Source organism: Macaca thibetana, chromosome 2 (assembly GCF_024542745.1).
Source record: "Macaca thibetana thibetana isolate TM-01 chromosome 2, ASM2454274v1, whole genome shotgun sequence".
NCBI classification, from domain to species: Eukaryota; Metazoa; Chordata; class Mammalia; order Primates; family Cercopithecidae; genus Macaca; species Macaca thibetana.
This window is the reverse complement of record NC_065579.1, coordinates 30,482,834-30,502,348: the sequence shown is the minus strand read 5'-3', so window position 1 is coordinate 30,502,348 and position 19,515 is coordinate 30,482,834. Positions and strand designations below refer to the sequence as shown.

Genomic DNA, 19,515 nt, shown 5'->3' with positions numbered 1-19,515 from the left:
CACAACGAAGGACAAAGATAAGCCAATTGTTTAGATTCCTCTCCTTTATGTTGTGTCTTTGATCACTAACAATGCTCTGTGAACAGCCAACAGAAGGCTGACATTTCATAAAATATGCAGTGATAAAAACTAATACTGTAGCATCTGGGAGTGATATATAAAATGCAGAAATATACCTAATAACTGTGATCTTAAATTACAAGTTACTAAAAGCTAAATAAAAGGCATACCTAAGAACAAAAAAATAGCAAGATTAAAAAAGGTTTTCTTATACCTCTCTTTCTAAAAACAAAGTTTTTAAAATAGTTTAAGTCCATTAGACTTTTCTTACTACTCTACAACTTAAAAGCCCATTACTTTCTAAGAACAGGGTATCTGTACTATGCACCTCTCAACAACTGAAGAACATGTTACAAAACCACTAATGAAAGACCCTGTTCAAAATGCAGAGGAAGTTTTTCTTCTCAGATACTTAAAAATGTTATAACCGCTAACGAAGTAAAACAACACATAACTTTTATGACAAGATGCCAGAGAGAACATCTAAAATAAAATTTAAAGTCCATAATAATCTAAACAAATATACTCAATACCAGTATTAATACATCCTTTCACAATCTAAGCCTTAAAGGCCTTGATAAACCACAGGAAGCAAGTAAAATGTGCTCAAATATGTTTAAATAATTTTACCTTTACTACTAAACATTTGTTTTTTAATAGTAAGAAGCAGGGAAATCACACAATAAAGACAATCCTTTATTTTTACTTTTGAGAGCAAACATTTGAATTTATCTTCATAGCATTTGGTTTAATAGTCCACCTATATCCATCAAAATCACAGTCCAGCAGAAGTGTCTTATTGTTTTTTTTTTTAATATGTATGCTAAAGGGAAATGAAAAAACAAAGGCCATATTCAGCACTTCAAGAACTCTGAATTACACTTTGACTAAAGAAAATACACATTTAAGTATGTAGGAAGCAAGTGTCCTTGTGCTTATAATTAGCATCTGATTTCAGGGATTTTACTATTTAAGGCATACTCACTACCTGTTATTCTTACCATGGTTTTTTATGTCACTTAATAGAGATAAATATTCTCTTCCCTTCTCATATTTACATCAACGATATTGAATTTTTTTAAAGCTGTTAAAATAGGCTAAACACCCATCTCAACATCACTCTTCATCTCCAACTGGACAAAGAATGGCATTACAAGACTGAGAACAGAGAAGGCACATTTACATTCATAACGTTCCTAACTGTAACATTTATGTAAATTATGTTTTTATATTTAACAATTTTTAGTTTCACTGCATATTTTGCCATTCTTTCAATATTAACTTTCTATGGTTATTACAACCTCAAAAAATCATGCCTATGAAATATGACATTGTTCAAGCCACTAGAAAAAAACACCTGAAGCTAAAATAACATATCTAAGAACAACATATCTACCTTTAATCTAATCTTATTCTCCTACAAAAGATAGCTTTAGTACATTAACTAAAAATTCCTAACTGAGTTTAGAAAATCTTCCTTTTGGAATTATTTTCATTATCTTTTAACTATTTCATATGAGTTTACATATCACATAAATGACATAAAATTCACTATAATTATTTTAATGTCAGGCACCTATTAATCATTCTTTCCATTATGTTGTCTACTGAATTTACCCAGATATACAGCATTACGTGTATTTAGAAGAATTAAGTTGGACCATTTGAAAACCTACACTTTCAAGAATAATTTACCCTATCAAAATTTATCTGTGAAGTAAGAAAAATTATAAATACCAATGACAGCAGAGGGAAAAAACGAAGGCAATTTTCTAGGTTTTCTGATTGTCAAAAAAAATGACAAACCACATTCCTCAACTGTAACTAAGCAGGTAATTATGAAATTAGCTGTAGAGCATCTTTCTCTCTCTTCCAGAATATAAAGTCCATGAAAGCTGAGTCCATACCTTTGTTGTTTAACTTTTTAATCAATGGTGCTTGAGTGTAGGAAACCAATTAAGATTTATGGGAAAAAATAAGTGGGCATTTGTAATGAACTATACTTGGCTAAGAGAGATTCAAAGAAATATAATATGGTCCCTGCTTTTCTAACACTTAAAATCCAGTCAGCAACATAGGACCTAGACCCAAGTAAAACACAAAAGCAAGTAATAGTACAAAATACTGAACAGGAAGTGCTTTGTGAGTAGCAACAAAGCAAAACAGGAATTCAGATGATGGTGAAATCACAGTAGAATCACTGCAGAAAGACTTCACAGAGGGGGCAAGACAAGAGCTGAAAGTTGGAAAAAAGTATGTTAAGATTTAGTGGCCAAAAAAAAAAGTAGAAAGGACATCATAGAGTAAAATGCAGAAAAGACATAAAACACTGAGAAATGGAAAAGGATATGCCAATGTAAAAATATTCTCAGTATGTTGGGACCATCCTGACAAAAATGAAAGCATTTTTGTTACTGGCCAGTGGAGGAAAAAACTAGGACAAATTTACGAGAGAACCTCAAATACCAGGCTGGAAAGTTTCAATCTCTAGGCAAAGTGGGGCCAATGAAGGTTCCTAAGCAGGAGATTGTCTGGGTAAAAGCAATGCTTTAGGAAGATTAATCTGACAGCAATGCACAGGACAGATTTGAGGATAGCAGGGATACAAATTAAGAGACTTCTAAAGTATTCCAGGAATAAGGCTGCAGAAGAGTCATCTAGGCTTTTGAGAATGCTATAGAACTAGCAGGAGCAAAAACTACTAAGACAATACATTGACTAATGAGATATAATGGGTAAGAGAGAACAAGACAAGAAATTCTTAGATCTAAGATAAAGAGCCTAAAGGATAACAGGAGGGAACAAAGAATGGCTGGATCTGACTGGAGCGAACAAGTCAGTGGCAAGACGATGCTTCCGGTTCCAGATATTCACTGTGAGGGGACAGAGAGATGGAAACATAAAAATGAGATCAAATGTAGAGCTATATATTTTAGAGTTCTCTGTGAATATGTAATAGTTTAAAATCTTGAAAAGAAGGGAAGAATAAAGGGCAGAGGCTGAAAATTATACTACACTAACAAAATCTATAAAATACACCTGAGGAAATTAACTAAAGTCAAATAAAATGGAATGACTAAGATAGTTCCAGTCCGGAAGGAATAACTCAAAAAAAGAGAATACAGGCCCATAAAGAGAGTACTTGCAAAAACTTTACCCAACATTGTTAAACAAACAGGGTCTTAGAATGTACTGCAAGGAAGAATAACTTTTTATATTCTGGGGTGTTTTTTTCGAGAGAGAGGCTATGTTAGGATATAAACGAGAGACAAAAACTAAGTATCTGAGGAAACTAAAAAACTTTTAAACATATAATTTCTTATTGTTTTGTTTCACTAAAAGAAAATGCTAGAACATTTTCCTTTTAGAAAGTCCTGATTCCATATTACATGCAAAGTAAATGTCCATACAAGATTAAAAGAAAAACACTTTCATGTGCTTTTTATGCTTTATATATCAATTATATTCACTTTCGTATTTTTTCGCATCTGCATTAGCTCTTATTACTACTCTCTCAAGTTTAGACCAGTATCCATATAAACTATACACTATATTTTTATATTTCTTAAATGCTATAAAATATTACAATGAGAAAAAAGTCTAACAAGTATTGTACCTATTTTTAAAAATACACATACTCAGCCAGGCATGGTGGCTCACGCCTGTAATCCCAGCACTTTGGGAGGCTGAGGAGGGTGGATTACCTGAGACCAGGAGTTTGAGACCAGCCTGGCCAACACGGCGAAACCCCTTCTCTACTAAAAATACAAAAAATCAGCCAGGCGTGGTGGCAGATGCCTGTAATCCCAGCTACTTGGGAGGCCAGGCAGGGGAACTGCTAGAACCCAGGAGGTGGAGGCTGCAGTGAAGCCGAGATCACGCCACCGCATTCCAGCCTGGGCAACAAGAGTGAAACTGTCTCGTGGGGAAAAAACTAACACACATACACACAATTTTTTGCATGGTACAGCCTACAGTAGAATATAGAATTCACAGGGAAAAAAGAAATCAGGAAAAGCCCCACTCCCTCCCCCTACTTCACCATGGGCCTAAAATAGAAAATAACAACAGAAACTTCAAGAAAAGAGACCCAGCATGAAACAGAAATGTAAATGTAAACTAAGGCTTTAGAAAAACGTTTTCCAGAGTGTAACTTTATCTGAAGAACCCTGGGAATGGCTGAATTGTATCAAGATTTAGAATTCCAATGGAAAGGTTAAAGCTTTATAATGTATAATCTTTACCATCATACATGAAGAAGAGAGATGTTCATTCACCAGCACAAGGAATTGTTCTGATAACTTATATGAATGTACTCACTGTACGTGGGTGTCTAACTCTACCAAAAGATATTTAAGCTAACCAATAAGTCAGATATGTTCTTAAAAATGCTAAGTGGTTGTTTATGTGTGTTAGATTTTCTCTATGGCATATTAATGTACTTTTCCTGTATGATATGGTGAACTCAGTGATAATAAATATGTGGTGTGTCTGCCGCCTACATTTTCACTGACGGCACATGGAGTGTAAAACTGGCACTGTAAACTGAAAAGAAAGAAATTAACTTTAGAGGTATGTAGCATTGGTTTTATCTTATGTATTACTAAATCTAAATGCAGATGGCTTATTAAATTAAGGACACAAGTGTGTATAAATTAGCAAGTATCAAATATCGATTTAGCTTATTAAAATAAAATATAGAATAGAAAATCATAAATTGGTCTTTTTTTTTAGGCTGTCCAAAGAACAAGTTAATCCATTTGAATATAAATTATATTCTGTGCTTTGGGGAAATTCCAGACTACAAATTTAGGTTGAAGAATAGACATAAATGGTAATTTAGCCACTAGATACATAAAAAATACATAATTATTGTCTTTGATTAATGTAGTATAATCTAATAAACAAAAAATTTCAAAAAAGTAAAATGAAAACATTCAAATACTTTATTAAAAGGCAGCTGTGCTAGTAAAATTGTTTCTGTAACAGCTGTTTAAATAAATGTAATGCCCAGTTAATTCTTTAGTATAAAATAAAGTCTAAAAGGTAGAGGGAGGAAAAAAGGCTGTCTTAATTCCTCTTCTTCACATTTTTTGTATTTTTTTTTTTTTTTAGTAGAGACGTTTCACCCTGTTAGCCAGGATGATCTCAATCTCCTGACCTCGTGATCTGCCCACCTCAGCCTCCCAAAGTGCTGGGGTTACAGGCGTGAGCCATGGCGCCTGGCCCCAAGATAATTTTAAAACTTATATAAAAGAATATTTGTATAACCTTGGAATGTAGCCGAATTTCTAAGGATGTTTTAAAGTAACAAATATGACTATGCAAAACTTTAAAACGTTTGTGCAATGGGAAAAAAATCATCATAAATAAATATGAAATATAGACAAAGTGGAAAAATATTTTTCTCTAATATAGCAGACCCAAAGTAGATATTCTTTTTTGTTGTTGTTGTTGTTTGAGACAGAGTCTCACTCTGTTGTCCAGGCTGGAGGGCAGTGGTGCGACCTTGACTCACTGCAAGCTCCGCCTCCCCGGTTCATGCCATTCTCCTGCCTCAGCCTCCCGAGTAGCTGGAACTACAGGCACCCGCCACCACACCCAGCTCATTTTTTTTTTTTTTTTTTTTTTTTTTTTTTTTTTTTTTTTTTTTTGTATTTCTAGTAGAGACGGGGTTTCACTGTGCTAGCCAGGATGGTCTCGATCCGGACCTGGTGATTCATCTGCCTCGGCGTCCCAAAGTGCTGGGATTACAGGTGTGAGCCACCACACTCAGCCAAATATTCTTAATATAAAAAGACTTTCTACACACTAATACAAAGATAGATCATTACCTCAACAGAAAAAAAGGACAAGAAATTAACAAAAACAAGTTTTTAAGGGATATATAACAAGTTGCACAAAGAAATGCAAATAAAAATAAGTTAATTTCCTCCCAATTGATGAAGACAAAAAACACGGACAATATCCAGCAGTGGCAAGAGCATGGTCATTCATATGTTATCATGTACCACTGGCGAAAGGCAAACTGGAGCATCTCACTGAGTGGTAATTTAGAAATATGATTCAAAATGTTAAATGCACTTAATCTTTGACCCAACAATTTCACTTGTAAAACTTATACTGAAAAGACAAGTGCACAAAAATTTATATACAATGATCCCACTTACAACATTACTTATTGGAAACAATCTAAATGGTTACTATTAAGAAATTAATTAAGCAAATTATAGTACATCTACTCAATGAAGTTTATTAAGTAGTCATTTAAAAGGATGCCATAATGCCACAATTATTGACAAAGGAACACCTGTGATGTGAAGTACTTTTTACTTTCTTCTTTTTTTTTTTTAATACTATTGACATGTTCTACAAAGACTCATGCATCTTATTTTTTAACAGCTATATTGAAACATGAATATGTCATACAATTCATCCACTTGAAGTGTACAATTCAATTGATTATAGTATATACAGAGTTGTGTAAGGGTAACCACAGTCAATTTTAGAACATTTTTATTACTCAATTCCAAAAATTGCCCCATACCCATTAAACAGTCACTCATCTCCCGCCAATCCCCCTTGCCCTGGCAACCCCAAAACTGCTTTTTTTCTCCATAAATTGGTCTACTGTAGCCATTTCATATGAAAAGAATCATCTAGTATATGGTCTTTTGTTACTGGCTTCTGTGTCTGTAGTTTCACTGTCCATTTCTCAGATAAAGTTAAAATCTTTTTTTTTTTTTTTTTTTTTTTTTTTGAGATGGAGTCTCGCTCTGTCTCCCAGGCTGGAGTGCAGTGGCCTGATCTCCGCTCACTGCAAGCTCCGTCTCCCGGGTTCACGCCATTCTCCTGCCTCAGCCTCCCGAGTAGCTGGGACAACAGGCACCCACCACCGCGCCCGGCTAATTTTTTTCTGAAGTTTTTTTTGTTTGTTTGTTTGTTTGTTTGTTTTGAGACGGAGTCTCGCGCCGTCACCCAGGCTGGAGTGCAGTGGCCGGATCTCAGCTCACTGCAAGCTCCGCCTCCCGGGTTCACGCCATTCTCCTGCCTCAGCCTCCCGAGTAGCTGGGACTACAGGCGTCCGCCACCTCGCCCGGCTAGTTTTTTGTATTTTTTTTTTTTTAGTAGAGACGGGGTTTCACCATGTTAACCAGGATGGTCTCGATCTCCTGACCTCGTGATCCGCTCGTCTCGGCCTCCCAAAGTGCTGGGATTACAGGCTTGAGCCACCGCGCCCGGCTTTCTGAAGTTTTTAGTAGAGACAGGGTTTCACCGTGTTAGCCAGGATGGTCTCCATCTCCTGACCTCATGATCCGCCCGCCTCGGCCTCCCAGAAGTGCTGGGATTACAGGCGTCAGCCACCGCGCCCAGCCTAAAATTCTTATTTTCTGTGGAAGCAAATGGGATTGACTTAGGAAAAAACTGCCCTGTGACTAATTCAGACTGTCTCAGCAGTAATATCAAGTATAAATTTCATCATTTTCACTTTTGTAACTTTTGCAACAGTACAGATAACTAAAAGTACTGTTTTTCAATAACAACACAATAATACAACTCTATATTTTATACAACTGAATTTGAAGCCATTTTTCATATTATGGCTGGATTTTCACTACATATTCATACAATGAACATTTCATAGCAGTAAGAGCTACATGTATCAACATGGATAAATCTTAAAAATAATATTGAGATAAAATTTTAAGTTATAAAAAGATACATATAATAAAAAATACAGACAATAATAAATACCGACAAGGATGTAAAAATGGGGATCCTCATACATTGTTAATGGGAGTGTGTAAGAGTATAGCCACTTTAGAAAACAGTTTGGCAGTTTCTTAAAAAGTTAAACATAAATTTATCATATGACATACCAACCCCACTCTTGGGTATCTACCCAAGGGAAATGAAAAGAAATATTCACACAAAGACTTGAGCACGAATGTTCTTAGTAGATTTATTCATAATAGCCAAAAGCTGCAAACAACATAAATGTCCATGAAATGGATTGACAGATGATCAATGTATTAACAAGACATACTAGCAATGTAGTAATATTCACCAATAAAAAGGAAGAAATTATGGATACATGCTACAAAACAAACTTCAAAAACATTATGTTCTGGACAAAGTCAGGCACCATAGACCAAGTATTATATTATTCCATTTATATCAACTATCCAGAAAAGGCAAAGCTATAAAGACTAAAAAATAAATAAATTGTTGCCTTGAATTGGGGGAATGGGTATTAAGAGTTAATGTACGTAAGAAATCATAGTGGAGTAATGAAAATGTTCTACAGCTGAGTGTCATGGTGACAACCACACAATTTGGTTAGTTAAAAAAAAAACAAAAACAAAAACTATGAATTGTACACTTGAAAAGGTGAATTGTACCTTTTGCAAGACACAACCTATCCCCCATCCCTCACCAAGAATAACTTTTTGAGTGTAAATTTATAGGACAGTTGTCAAAAAATAAACTATGGTGATATCTAAAGGTTTCCTAACCAAGTATTTCAGAAAAGGGGGTTGGGGGGATCAATTTTGTCACAATAAATTCAAGTGTGTCTGAGTATGCTCTGAAGGTCACTAAACTGCTAGAACACATCAACCTAAGAAAGTAAGATCTCTTACTCTTGGACTACATCAAATCCTGGACATGAAGGAAAAACAGGTACAAAACTTCTGATAATCATCCCAACCTCTCTACTCCAGGAATAGCAAATAGGTTTCACTCACACTGAAACTTCTGGCTCCCTAAAGATGGGAAAATTATGAAGCTGCCCTATGGCTAAGCAAGAAAGTATGCCATGACCTGATGTCATAACAAGCATAGGAGAGGGAATGCACGTGAGCTCACGTATTTGCCATCCCTGCTCTAGCCCACTTTATACTTAGCTGAGAGCACAGTTATACAAACAGACCCCCTCACCTCTACAGAGAAAAGACAAAGGTGAGATAACCACAGAGAAATATAATACAGAGGATGCAAGGTGTGGGGGTTGAGTCCACCAGTATAACAATAAATACCAAACTCCACATTTCCACAAACGTGTCTCCTGACTCCCTTTAACTTCACAGAGTTAGAACATTGTTATTAAATCAGGTGCCATTTGGTGCAGCTAAAGGAGATAATCTCTTTTTATTTTTTTTTTAAAAATCAATTTAAGAGAAAATAAGCCTGAATTAGCTTATCTGAATTAAAGTAACTAATAAAAACTGCTTCCAAGATTTATTTTAATTATGATAGGAAATCTCAGATTTGGCCAAATCCTTCGACCCCAAATATCAATTTCCTCTTAAAAGAAGAATTCTTTTAGAATGTGAAAGTTAGGTTTTAGGGCTGAGAAGGATAATGTTATAAAAAAGAACATTATAAAAGAAGACAAAGAAAAATAAAACATAATGTCTAAGAATAAACTAATTTTGTCATTATACCTTTTTTAAAGATTTTTGCAGTGGGAAAAAATAAACAAGTGTTAGTCATCAAAGACTACTACTCATTTGATTCTGCCACAGTCCAAGCTAGAAAAAAATGAAACAAAACATCACAAGTCTCTTTTAAAGATGCAATGCCCTTTTGTCAAGCAGAAAAGAAATATCTTGAAATAAAATATTTTCATAAAGAACAAACTATGGAGTTTATTTCTATACCAAGAATAATACTAATTCAATCAGCTAGATATTAGGCCCTACTATGTGAGAATCTATTAAAGCAATCAAACATTCCTACTAGCCACAAGGTATTCTTCCAGGAAATACAAAAATTCTAAATCAATCTCTGCCTTAAGAAAAAAAAAAGTGATGTAATTCTACACCCACACTTTACCATTTTTTTGCTTTCCTTTCATCTACTACTTGTCTTGACAGTTATTAAAAGTTAGAACAATTAAGTGAAATTATCGTATGTAATACACTTTATGCAGATATGGAGATTTTTAAAAATAATCCATCTAGGAAGACAGTTAATGTGCTTACTGCTGAGGTATTCTTGAGTGGGTTTTGATTTATTAGGACACCACGGGTCCTATGAATTAGCCCATTACTTACCTAAATCGTGCCCTTGATCCAGAAAACCCCACAGTACCATTAACAAAATTATACACACACAAAAAAATACACAAACTACATTCTGTACATCAATAGATGGTGGCTATTGGTTTCATGGAGGGAGTGTGCATACTGGTTAACAGTATGAGTTCTAGAGCCAAACATCCTGCCTTTGAATCTTGGCTCCAAGATTTTGTGGGGGGAAAAAAAATCACTTAACCTCTCTGAGCCTCAGCTATGTCATATATAAAGCAGGCAACTAACTCATAAGGTATTGGGAAGATTAAATAATACGATCTGCATAAAGTGCTTAGAAAAGTAACTAACACTTAGAGCTTATTCACTATCATTTGCTACGTACCTTCCTCCTCCTATTCCTCCTCCTCCTATTACTGCTACTAATCTTCTATATTCTTTTCTTTCCAATGTAATAAGGCCACCTATGTAACATTTCTTGGCATTTGCTTCCCAGAGCATTTTTTTTCTTACAGTTTGCTGAAATATTTTATTTGTGGCTGGTTCTAACTTTATGTTAATTGTGCTTTTTGTTTCCTGCAAAAATGCAGTGCCTTACTATTGCTGTATTTAGAATTGTAAATTTCAAATTCTATAAATAAAAAGTTAAATAATTTTACAGGAAGCTAGTCCCGATTATAAATGCAGACTAATGACTTTTTTCCCCTACACAAAAAAGAATAAAATGAAATGGTTTAAAATAGCCCCAGATCTGTTGCTTACAAATAGTATTATATAGTACTGCTCCTTTATTGATTCAAAAAATAATTATTATTAATTATTGAGTAAGACCTAAATGGGTTAGCTTGTATAGGTTTTGGGTTTGTGCTATGAAAATCCTATAAAACTACACCAATTTGGTTAACAATGTTGTAACATTTAAAATTTTTTATACTTTTATTTTTCTAGTATTTCAACTCACAATATCCTTCCAAAGGTATTTTCTCATTTAATCAGAGCCAATTAACTGAGGGTGACCATTTTGTTCTCGGCACAGTACTTGGCATACCTCCAGGAGGCACCATTCACAGTGGACTGAAGCGGAAGCAATCTGCAGTTATATGGCCATATATATTATCATGTTTAGTTGATGTGATCTTTACAAACCATATAAGGTAGAGTTATTCCTACCATTGATATTTTATAGATGAGAAAGGAGATTGAGAAAGACAAATTGATTTGCTCAAGATCACAGAGCTGGTAGTATCCATCAGATCTAGAATCCAAATACCCGCCCCCCCCCCCGATACCTCCTATCTACACACTTTCGATTTGAAGGTAATCTATCGTATTTCTAATCTTCAAATTCTTCCACGTACTGGTCAACTAACTAGAGCAGAGGCCAATTAACATCTCTTTAGAAATTACACAACTCAAGTATCTCTACAATTGTTATAAGAAGATGATTAGGAGAACTGAGATAACAAATTGTGGTCAGCAACAAGTGCTGAGTCTATCCTGAAACTCTGCCCAAGATAAAACCAAAAGACATTTCATTACTAAAACTAAGACACTTCATTATAATAGAAGAGCCCTTTCATAGTCTCGCAGGGTAAGTATGAATGTACTACATCAAATTTCCAGAAGGGACGTTATTAACTTTTTATTTTGAAATAATTTTATACTTACAGAAAGGTTGCCAAAATAGCACAGAATTCCCACATAACCTTCAATTAGGTTTTTCTAATGAAAACATCATACATAACTATACTACAGTTATTAAAATCATAAAATTAACATTGGTTAAAACTATTAACTAAACTGTGGGTCTTACTCAAATTTCGTCAGTTACGCCACTAATGACGTTTTTCTATTCCAGAATCCTATCCAGGATCCCACATTACCTTTAGTTGTCATGTGTCCTTAGTCTCCCCCAATCTGTGGGAATTCCTTCTCTTTCGTGACTATAATATTAAGAGTGCTAGTCCATTATTTTGTAGAATGTGTCTCAATTTGAGTTTGTCTAATGTCTTCTCATGATGAAACTGAGGTTATATATTTTTGGCAAAAATATATAAGTGATGTTGTGCCCTCTTTGGTGTATCGTATTATATCAGATGTTAATATATCTTATTACTGTTGATACTAACCTTGATCACTTAGTGTCCATCAGCTGTCTCCTCCATAAAGTTACTATTTTTCTCTTTGTAATTATTAAACATCTTAGGAATATACTTTTTAGACCTATGCAAATATTCTATTTCTCCTTAAATGCTCACCCTTACTTTTGCTATCCATTAATGAGTCTTGCCTGCAACAATTATTACTGTGGTGTTTGCCTCATGGTGCTTTTCTATTTTCCTCATTCCTTATACATTTATTAATTGTAATTTAAAAGAATGGTTTTTAAACTGTATCAAATGTCAAGGTCTCCAAAAAATTATCCAAAAGTTAAATGCAAAAAGCCAACAACAATAAATGTAGTGGACAACAGTATTTCATCTTCAGTCATAATGACCTTAACTCCCTGAATCTGATGTCTAGCAGTTCCTTTTTGAAGGATCTGTGTTTGAGTAAGTCGCTAATGACATCTGTCAGCAGCTGTACTGTTTTGTTTTATATAATTGTAGCCTCATTTTTTATTGCAAGTAATGCATCACGATGCATATTTAAGGTTTTCCAAATAAAGAGTCTTGAGCAATCTATTTTAAAGTAGCTAATACCACAGCATATTTGAGGCTAAGGGGTAAGCATTCCTCGGGAACCAAAACAACGAGGATAGCAAATATTCTGCCCCTGCAAATCTGATCTCATTCCTCAACCTGAAACCTTGCCACATAAGCATAAAATTATACCAGCAAGGAGAGATCTCTCAGAATGGTGAATTCCAGAGCTCCAATTTTCAAGACTATTATTCCTCTGACAGGATGAGGACCTGCAAACATGAATTATAAGCTTAAATTATTCACTTACTCTTTCACAAAAGGAAAGCCCATCAATCTAATGCCAAAAGACTTCAAGTTTATTTCTAAAGGTTTAAAGAAAGTGGTTTATTTATCATAATTTTATTCTCTGTGTTCGTTGATTAAATACTTCAGTCTTACACTGAGGTCAAAGAATGTCAACCAATTACTACGTAAGAGAAGTCCTACTTCTTAGTACTGAACATCACCCAGAATACACAGAATTATTTTAATAGGCAATCTTGATACACTATTTATTCCCAAGTATATTTCAACTATTATAAGTAAAACCTATTTAATTTAATCTCATCCTTCAAACTAAAATCTCAGTAAACTAGCAACTAGCACAGTGCCTGGCACATAACAAATATTAATGAGTAAGTACTGACATCAATCCATAATTTCTTCTGGACTACTTCCACTGCAAGCTACAAAAGTTGAAATTTCCTTCTGCACATTCAAAAAACTACACATTTTAATTACTTCTTAAGAAAGACATTAAAATGACTCAGAATCTAATCTAAGTGATGTGGAAATATATTCCTAAACTTTATCATCCAAAAACTACAATATTTTTGTAAAGGACATCAAGTCATTTTTAAAAGTGATTTATTTTCATAATGGATATTTGGGAGATAAAAATACATGAGAAAACAGGAAATCCCACTCATAATTCTGATCTTACAAATTACTGTCATGATGAGTCCTGGAAACTAGTGCAAGATTATGGTTGTAGGATTTATGATGACTTCATTTTTGGTTGAAAATTTTAATTTATTCAAAACAAAACAAAACACTCTTGGTCTAAAGCATGGCCATGAGCAAGACTTTATTTAAGATTTTACTTAACTATTAAATAGGGTCACTGTGGAAGTTGTGGTAGTCATTTTCTGACAGTTGCACAGAAGGCTTACAAGGTACCTAATTTGTATCTGCATATTCTCTGAAGATAAATATAAATATAATATAGAATACTGCTAGCCTATGCTTTAAAACATTGCTTATTACTGAAATGTCTATTAGGGTAGAGTGGGAAGAAGGAAATTGGTTATGCAATGGTTAGGAAAAACAGCTTCCTATTTTCTCAGATCCCAAATGACCAGAGGAAAAGTCTAACCAGCAGGGGGAGATACAGAGGAGAGTAGTAAGACAAAGAATAGGCTATAGGCAAGAAAAGCAGTTATAATTATAGCTGGGAACACAGAATTTGTTAAAGGAAGTCTACTGTATAATTATATTTGAAAATTTAGCAAGATGCCCAGAGGCTGACTCGCAGCTGTCAGGAACTGGTAACTTACTTCTGTTCATGCAGCGACCACTTCGGCAACTAAATCCACTATCCAGACATTACTAGAACTGACATTTAGAGTAAAGGAATAGATCTGTTCATGAAACTTTTTTTTTTCTACAATGGATGAAAGCATCCATTTTAACAAAGTAACACTCTCTCTTTAGTTTCCTTTCTAGGCTTAGGTCTCCTTTTTGTATCCTCTCCCTCACTGAACCTAAACGTTATCATAGCAAAGCTATAATCTAGGTACAAATCTCTTTTCTTGAATTATGACTAGATCATGAACCAATTCTACTACCAACTACAACTCCAAATTCAGCATGCTTACAATGAAACTTATTTCCCAACACCCTCACCTTGTCACAAAACTCTTTCCCCTTCCCCCTTACTTTTCTATTTCTCTAGTAGCACCAGCATTCTCTCAGGAAAACATGACAACTCAAGATTTACCTTTGCTCTTTCCCCTTCCCAATCTCCTACTCTATACTGATTCAAAGCATCAAATCCTATTCATTTCTCCTTAAAATTCTGTCATCTATCAATGAAAGATGTATCAATGTCCTAATCCCTAGTGCCACACACAGAATGGGACCTTATTCGAAAACAGGGTCTTTACAGAGGTAACCAAATTAAACCGAAGTCATGAGGATGGGCCCAAACCCAGTATGACTGGTGTCTTTATAAGAAGGGTAAATTTGGATGCAGACAGAGGGAAGATGATGTGAAGACATACAGAAAGAAGATGGCCAGGTGCCTGAAGTAACATAATACATCCACAAGCCAAAGACTGCCAGCAAACAACAGTAGCTGGGAAAAGCAGAAACGATTCTCCCCTAGAGCCTTTAGCCTACTCTTTGATTTTTGGACTTCTAGTCTCTAGAACTGAAACAATAAATTTCTTCTGTTTTTAGCCCCTCAGTTTTTGGTTCTTTGTTATGGCATCCCTAAAAAACTAAACAGCACCATAAACTGAATTTGGACTCAATTTTCTACCATAACCCCATACCATCAAGCCCACTACTTATCTCTGAATAGCATCCCATCCACCAGTTTTGTCATGGCAGATTCCTATGCATCATTCTTGTTCCTCTTTCAATTACTGAGGCCTGCTCCCTAAATACTATATATCTCTTTAATCTGTCGATCTTTCCATTTTTACATCAATAATCTTGTTCAGGCAATCATCATCATGCCCCTGGACTACTGCTTACGAAATAATCCCCATGTCCTTGCTTCTCTGCGGTTCATTCACCCTTAGCAAGCAGACTCTTTCTAAAATGCTAATCTGACCACACTTTCAGTGGATTACAGTTAGCAGTATCCGTGCTCTCTCAGGACAGAGTCTGATTTCTTTTTTTTTTTTTTTTAATTTTAGATTCGGGGTAAATGTGCAGGTTTGGGCTTTTAGTGTACTCATCACCCAAATAGTGAACACTGTATCCAATAGGTAATTTCTCAACCCTTCCCTGTTCTAACCCTTCCCACTTTTTGAGTCCCCAGTGTCCCTTATTTCCATCTTTATGTCCATGCATACATACCCACTGCTTAGCTCCCAATTATAAGTAGAACATGCAGTTATTTTGTCCAACTTCCTTATAATGGGTGAAAAAACTTTACATGTTCTGGACTCCAAAACTAAAGAGAAAGAAAAAGACCATCGCTCACTGCTCCCATCTCAAATAAACAGGCAAATATTTTCAAGTTCTGAAACACACCAATGCTTTTCACATCTGTTTATAACTCTCTTCCCCTTATTTAATCATTCATTCATTTAACACATAAACACAGTGAGTATCCATCATGTGCCAAGTATAGTTCCAGAAGGTAGATAAACCACAGAAAACAAAGCAAAGTTCCTACCTTCATGAAGCTTACAAGCCTATATTCTAAAGGGAGTGGTTAAAGAGCTGATAAACAAACAAAAATAAATATACACGAACTCAGAAATGATTAAGTGCTTCAGAGAAAAGTAAAGCAAGCTAAGGGGAATAAGGGAAGTTGGTGCAGGGAAAGGAACAAGATTATGATTTTATATAAGGTGCTCAGAGAAGACCTCCCTGACAAGGTGACACTTAAGAAAAGACTAACAGATAGTGCGGGAAAAATTTCTGTGGATAACTGAGAGAAGGGTTTTCCAAACGGAAGAGCAAGTGCAAAGGCCCTGACATGGAGCAGACTTGCAGTACTGAAAAACTATCACTGAGCCACTGTGACTGCAGTAGGGGGAAGGAGGAGAATTAGTGCAGATGAGGTTTTAGGGGAGTCAAATGATATACTGTCTTAAGCACATCGTAAACTTTTAAAAAATAATAAACAAAAACAGGACAACAGTGGAACTTCTTAGTAGCCTGATCTGATATCCATTACAAAAGAATGACTTTGATCCTAGGTAAAGAACAGATCTGTGGAGTAAGGAAGCTAGTCCAAAGGGAGATAACTAAGAGGATTCTGCAAAGTCCAGGTGACAATGGTGGCTTGAAATGGAGTAGGACATACAGATTCAATGCTATTTCTATCAAACTACCAACAACATTCTTTACAGAATAGAAAAAACTATTTTAAAATTCATATGAAACTAAAAAAGAGCCCAAATAGCCAAGGCAATCCTAAGCAAAAAGAACAATGCTGGAGGCATCTCATTACCCAACTTCAAACTGTACAAGGCAACAGTAACCAAAACAGCACGGTACGGGTACAAATACAGGCACACAGACCAATGGAACAGAATAGAGAGCCAAGAAATAGGGCCGCACATCTATGACCAACTGATCTTCAAAAAAGCTGATAAAAACAAGCAATGGGTAAAAGACTCTATTCAATAATTGGTGCTGGGATAACTAACCATATGTAGATGATTGAATCTGGACCCCTTCCTTACACCATACAAAAAACTCAACTCAAGGTGGATTAAAGACTTAAAATGTAAAACCCCAAACTAAAAATCTTAAAAGACAACCAAGGCAGTACCATTCAGGACACAGGCACGGGAAAAGATTTCATGACAAAGACACCAAAAGCAACTGTAACAAAAGCAAAAATTGACAAGTGGGATCTAATTAAGCTTCTGCACAGCAAAACAAATTATTAACAGAGTAAACAGGCAACATATAGAATGGAAGAAAATTTTTGCAAACTATGCATCTGACAAAGGTCTAATATCCAAGATCTATAAAGAACTTAAACAAATTTACAAGAGAGAAACAAACAACACATTGAAAGGTGGTCAAAAAACATGAACAGACACCTCTCAAAAGAAGACATACATGCCGCCAACAAGTATATGACAAAAAAGCTCAGTTATCACTGATCATTAGAGAAATGCAGATCAAAACCACAATGAGATACCACCTCACACCAGTCAAATGGCTAACATTAAAAAGTCAAAAAATAACAAATGCTGGCAACCTTCCAAAGAAAATAGAACACTTATACACTGTTGGTGGGAATGTACGTTAGTGCAACCATCATGGAAAGCAGTATCGTGATTCCTCACAGAGCAAAAAGCAGAACTACCATTCAATCCAGCAATCCCATTACTGGGTATATACCCAGAGGAATATAAATCATTCTACCATAAAGACATAGGCATATGAATGTTCACTGCAGCACTATTCACAATAGCAAAGACATGGAATCAACCTAAATGCCCATCAATGACAGATTAGATAAAGCAAATATGGCACATATACACCATGGAATACTAAGCAGCCATAAAAAAAGAATGAGATCATGTCTTTTGTGGGACCATGGATGAAGGTGGAGGCTATTATCCTTAGCAAATTAACACACAACAGAAAACCAAATACCCCATGTTCTTATAAGTGGGGCTAAATGATAAGAACTTACGAACACAAAGAAGGAAACAACAGACACGGGGCTCTACTTGAGCAGAGAGGTTGACAGGAGGGAGAGGAGCAGAAAAGGTAACTATTGGGTACTGGGCTTAATATCTGGGTGATGAAATAATATGTACAACATACAACTGTGACACATGTTTACCTATGTAACAAACCTGCCTGTACCTCCAAACCTAAAATAAAAGTTAAAAAATAAAAATAATGCATTCAAAATAAGACATTTATGCAGCCAACAAACATATAAAAAAGTGCTCATCACTAGTCATTAGAGAAATGCAAATCAAAACCACAATGAGATACCATCTCATGCCAGTTAGAATGGTGATCATTAAAAAGTCAGGAAACAACAGATGCTGGAGAGGATGTGGAGAAACAGGAACACTTTTACACTGTTGGTGGGAGTGTAAATTAGTTCAACCATTGTGGAAGACAGTGTGGTGATTCCTCAAGCATCTAGAACTAGAAATACCATTTGACCCAGCAATCCCATTACTAGATATATACCCAAAGGATTATAAACCATTCTACTATAGAGACACATGCACACGTATGTTTACTGCAGCACTGTTCACAATAGCAAAGACTTGGAACCAACCCAAATGTCCATCAATAATAGACTGCATAAAGAAAATGTGGCACCTATATACCATGGAATACTATGCAGCCACAAAAAGGGTGAGTTTATGTCCTTTGTAGGGACATGGATGAAGCTGGAAACCATCATTCTCAGCAAACTAACACATGAACAGAAAACCAAACACTACATGTTCTCACTCATAAGTGGGAGTTGAACAATGAAAACACATGGACACAGGGAGGGGAACATCACACAACAGGGCCTGTCGGGGGGCAGGGGGCTGGGGAAGGGATAGCATTAGGAGAAATACCTAATGTAGATGACGGGTTGATAGGTGCAGCAAACCACGATGGCACATGTATATCTATGTAACAAACCTGCACGTTCTGCACGTGTACCCCAGAATTTAAATAAAAAATAAAAATAAATAAATAAATAAAACTGGTACATCAAAGAGAAACAAAATGAAAAAGAAATAAAAGAAAAGGGGTAGAGGTGGTCAGAAATGGCTGGATTCTAATAATGATGACCAATATTTGCACATGTACATGGACAGGTCTCTGACTAAAAAAGACATCTGTTTATTACTTTAATAAATTTCAACAATAATGAAGTAATAATTTCAAATGGGTAAAGATTTTTATTTCGCTCCTACTCATAAGAAAAAATTCACGAGACAGAAGAGAAACTCTAGAAGCCAAATTGATTTCTTAAAGAAAAAAAAAAAAGTCGTACTTTTGAATTTGGTACGATT

The 19,515-nt window shown here is 35.3% G+C and overlaps 1 protein-coding gene across 10 annotated transcripts in view; it reads right to left on the bottom strand.

The window, feature by feature from the left end:
- Nucleotides 1-19,515, bottom strand: part of TBC1D5 (TBC1 domain family member 5) — a 566,253-nt gene that overhangs the window by 461,205 nt on the left and 85,533 nt on the right. The window lies entirely within an intron of this gene.